This window comes from Montipora capricornis, chromosome 2, assembly GCF_036669925.1.
Source record: "Montipora capricornis isolate CH-2021 chromosome 2, ASM3666992v2, whole genome shotgun sequence".
Classification (NCBI taxonomy): domain Eukaryota; kingdom Metazoa; phylum Cnidaria; class Anthozoa; order Scleractinia; family Acroporidae; genus Montipora; species Montipora capricornis.
In genome coordinates this window covers 47,655,351-47,660,350 of record NC_090884.1, presented here as the reverse complement: position 1 = coordinate 47,660,350, position 5,000 = coordinate 47,655,351, and the positions used below count along the sequence as shown (strand labels likewise).

The following is a 5,000-nucleotide window of genomic DNA, read 5'->3' as shown; positions in this document are numbered from 1 at the left end:
GAACACTTTTATAAACTACGGGTATAAAGAATAATATTTTATGTAAATTTGTAATTTTTTGTAATGACTAATTAGGCTTCGTTAAAATTTTGTATTTTATTGTAGAATATTTTAAGTTGAATTAATTAATGAAAGAATAAATCATTGTTGTTAATATTGAATGAAGTTATTGTTATCGTTATTATTATTATTTTAATTATTATTATTATTATTATCATGGTTGTTGTTGTTGTTTTTGTTATTATTATTATTAAATAGAGGATATTGCATGGCCGCGCGGAGATACGAAATTTCTCTTCGAGTGTTGTTCAACACGGAAAGAGAACTTTCGTGTCTCCAAGCGGTCATGTAATGTTCTGTTTATTGTATAAACATCAATGAAATACTAAACCATTTCACTGTAACACGAAGAACAAAGGCGCGATTTATTATGTAACCATAGCAATGGTGATCTTTTCACATCTGAAGATAACATGTTATTTTCCCGTGTGACGATATCATGTTTTCCCGCGAAAGATCACCTGGTATTTCATTAGTGTCTATATAATAAATATTGTTATTATCATAACCATCATCACCATCATCACTTTGTGTGTTTTAAAGACTTTCAAGAGTTGAATTTGAGCCTCCTGACCAAGAAATGTGGGAGTATCATTTTAACGGGAAATTGGTTTATAAAAGCCTAGTTATCCAGACCGGAAATGAGGGTTTGGTTTTCAGAGTACGTAGTGGAGAGCTGACACACCTGACGTTTTTGATCCAGGTTGGAAACCGGAAGTGAACTTTTGCATGCTAGGAAAGTCGTTTCTCCCTGGTTTTTAAACTAATTGTTCCTAATAGTGAAAAGATACCAGGCAATATAAGACAACATGCAAGAAAGGAAGACAGCTGACAACCGGTTGCCGTCCGTGCGCCTCAAGAACTTCGCGTGCTGAAAGCGCTGCAAAACTTCTCGAGCAACTTGTCTCACGACGCCACGGCAAGACAAGTTGCACAAAAAACTGCCCAATGGAACATCCCTTTAACTCCAGATACAGTACCCAGTACCCTGGCCCTGGTGAGACTGCAGGCGAAAAGCACTATGTATGCTTTCCCCTCCTTCCGTCCTTTGGTCCCGTACTTGATCCGCCCAGCATAATTGACGCCGACAACTTGCAATGGTGCAGATCCTTGGGTTCGGTCCCTTGGCAAGTTTCCTGTGGGTGGGTGTGCGTGTGCTATTTCTCGAAAGCGCTTGCAGCCATGGCAATCTTTAATCACCTTCTTGGCTAACCTTTACAGGCTTGGAACCCAGTATTGTTCCCGGACTTTGGTCATGGTCAGGCTTAATCCCCTGCGCGGTGGAAGACGCGACAGGCAAAACCGTCTTGAGAGCCTTGGCTTCGGCTTGACTTTCAGGGATAGCACTAGTGACAATGTAGGAAGGCAAACGTTCTGGATTACCAAGCCAAGCTGATCCCTGCCACCACAAGGAATGTGGCTGATCTGTTCGCCCGCCTCTACTACCGTGATCTGCGGGATTCTCTTCTGACTTGATGTATTTCTCTACCCTGGAATAGTCGAACTGCTAGTAGTCTCCGTTTCCTTTTGTCCAGTGAAGAGCCAAACAGCTATCTAGCCAACAACGGACATTTCTCACTGGGTACCCAGTCAGGGCTTCTTTCACATTTCGCACAAGATTTACAGCATATGAGCGGACACCAAGTCCTGTCTGGGAATGGTTAGTCCGTGCTAAGAAAGACGAGACTTGACTGTGACAAGGCCCTGACTAACACCGTAAGCTTGATATACCACTGCGTACACTGCTGCCGCTACACACTTGCCGCTTGCGTCATCGAAGCCATGCAGATCAATGGCTTCTATTTCTTCCTGGTGGCGGGTTAAGCTTCGTGGTACTTTGACTTTATCTGACAGCATCATTCTCCATGCAGTTAAACCTGACAGCAACACACTTGGCAAGGTCTTGTCCCAGCCAACGATGCTGTCACACGCTTCCTTATACAGCACCTTTCAGGTCAAGGTTGTTGGATATACAAGCCCAAAGGGCTCATAGATTCTTGCTAGGCTTCCCAACAGCTCTTCTTGGTTGGGTCGGCCTTTTGACTTGAGAAGGATACAGTGATCCCATCTTTTTCCTTGTCCCGTGGCATCCCTAAGAGCTCAGTTTCGCCTGGCCTGGCTCCTAAAGCTGTCTGGCATAAGTGGATTCTTGCTCAATTGTTACCAAAACATCTGCTTCCAATTCTGGAACGTTGGAATGCCATTTTTGTATAACTCCCCGAAGCAAGAAGGGAGATGGTGAGAAGCCAAAAAGAGGTCTTCAAATCTTTGTACCAATGAAATCGTATCACACATCTATCTGCCTCTCAAATTCGAACCTGCAGAAAGGCGTGCTTAAGGTCTCCTGAAATGGCCATAGAATGGGACCGATTCTCACCAAAACGCTGCATAACAAATTTTGCAAGGGTGGATTGGTATGAAGGCATTTTTTTAAGGAGGGAGCTCTCTCCTGCGCTCGGGCAGAAGCGTCGTAAACGATGCGAAGTTTGGTGCTTTCAGCGGTTTCTGGAACGACCGGCTTTTGCGGCATGTAGAATTCTTTGCCTTTCGCACATCTGTCACGCGTTCTCCTATGCCTTGAGGCAGCTGGTCTTGAATAACCCTATCATATCTCTGAAGCATTTCCAGTTGTTTTTCAACTCTTCCTGTGAGCGTATCTAGCCTCTTGAGACTTCCCAGCTTGTTGTTAAGGTCGGTATACACGAGGGAGCTTGCTCCCGCAGCACGCTCCTGCAACACGCTCCCGGAGCAAAACTCCCTCGTCTGCACCAACGATTTCTAGCGAATAAATATGCTGCGTAACAAAACTTTTGCTCCCGAGTTTTGCTCCCTCATATCAAAGTGGTTTGATACGAGGGAGCAAGCTCCAGGGGCAAATCTGTTGCACGAGTCTGTTTCAGGAGCAAGCTCCCTCGTGTGCACTGAAATTTGCTTGCCGTGACATGACGTGTCTCCAGTTGGCCAATCATATTGGCTTACTTTTTTCATCCACAACAGTTGCCTTTCCCCAATCGGGTTGTTTCATCATTCAGCTCCCTCGTCGTGTCCTTCGTGTGTACTGGTTGGGGTACTTACCCGGGAGCGTGTTTCGGGAGCATGTTTCAGGAGCAAGCTCCCTCGTGTGTACCAGCCTTAGTTAAGGAGGGGTGATTTTCTTTCCACGGCAACCCAACTTCGTACCACCCTTAATTCCGGACTTCGTTTCAGCTACTCTTTGACAGACACTGGACCGATCTCCCATCGAGTCCTAACACGTCGAGCCTGCACATATTTTCATAATCAAAGGACCATGTTTGCGACACAAAAATGCTTGTTAAATCAACTTGATTCCCGGGGGACATCATTGTCCAACCAGAACGTGTGAGCTCCGCCACCAGCTTTCCCGGAAGTCCAGTTCTCGGTCTGGTATTCGTTTTAATCTTAGCGTATTTGCTAGCCCCAAGGATAAGGTGTATTGGGAGTTCGCCTTTTCATCAACATTATGGCCAGCTGCCAGCTCCTGTATCTAAGAGGGTACGGGATTTGATTCCTTCCATATTTACTACACTCACAGGGTAAACGGCATGGTTATCTTGGCCCGCCCCCCCCCCCCCCCCCGACCCTCTCCCTGGATCGGCCACTGAAATTGCACTTGAAATCATGTGATTACCTATACAAATTGCACTCCACTCAGTTCAATTACCATTATTTACAGCCCTCAAATGAAGTCTTATCTTGTTCAGCGTTCGTAAGTCGTTTCTACTAAGTTTATCGATATGTAAGCTTACGACTTTTCGTTAATTTGTTAGGTGTATCGATTTCAAAGAGAGAGTAAAGAACGTAGTCAAAGTACGGTGCTTTTGTTACAGGAATTTAAAAGATCGAAAATTACTGGGCTGTTCAAAGGCAAACAAGACACGTTTTCAAGACAAACGACAGGTGCTTGAATTAACTCAGTCCATGGGAAGAAAGACTCACCGCATATCCCTTGTGCACAAATCTCAGTGAGCTACGCAGAGGAGGTAAATTAAGCACTTATGGCAATGTTGTAGATGTAAGTTCGACAGTGAATGTTTTACCAATGTCCATTAGTAACTCACAGACCATGCCCATTAAACTGAAAATAAAACTCAGCCTACAATCATCACTATAAATTTCAGAATATCAGAGCAAGGAAAGTTTTAGATGCTGCTGATTATCGAATCAAAACAAGTGAATTATTCCAAAATGATCGCATAGAAACGCGACAAAATTGGCTCGAAATTTTGAACACAAGAAATGAAAATGGAGAATGGTCAAAATTCATCGAAGACTGCCAACCTGTCAGTGAAAGTTCAAACAATCTGCTTTTTGTGAATAAAGAACAGATCTAGACAACAAATGCCAGTACTGAAAACAATAACGATACAAATGATAATGATGTGGATGATTGGTGTAATTAGGGGAAGGGCCAGCAGGTGAATGGACACCTTATTACAAGAACCTGATATGACTAAACATGGTGATAATATTTTAGGTGTTGCACCAGAAGAAGGAAAAAGACATGTTTATCATGTGCATGATATTTTAAAGGATGATGAAATGCCCATTGGGGAAAAAGGCATTATTCTGGGTCAAGGATGCTCCCCAGAATGAAAAAAGCTCCAATGATATCATTGTTTATTTAGTTAATAAGTATATCACATGCCAAAATGATAAATTTAGTGAAATGGAAGACTTTGCGAGTCAGTCTACTGTTATTGCAAAAAGGATACTACAATGAATCTTTAGTATGATAAAAAGATGAACTATATGAGAAAAACAAGACTGGAGAAAAAACACTAACTGCACTTTAATTTTTACACATTAAATTGACTTAGACACTATTAAATTCACTTGGATACACTACCCACATCTATCATCTCCATTATTGACAGCAGCCTTGCAGAGCTATCAAATTGAGACCTATCTACGAGTTAACC

General features: G+C 42.9%; 1 protein-coding gene across 1 annotated transcript in view; it reads right to left on the bottom strand.

Annotated features, from left to right (window-relative positions):
* The window catches only part of LOC138024905 (uncharacterized), a 37,678-nt gene that overhangs the window by 288 nt on the left and 32,390 nt on the right, over nucleotides 1–5,000 (bottom strand). The window lies entirely within an intron of this gene.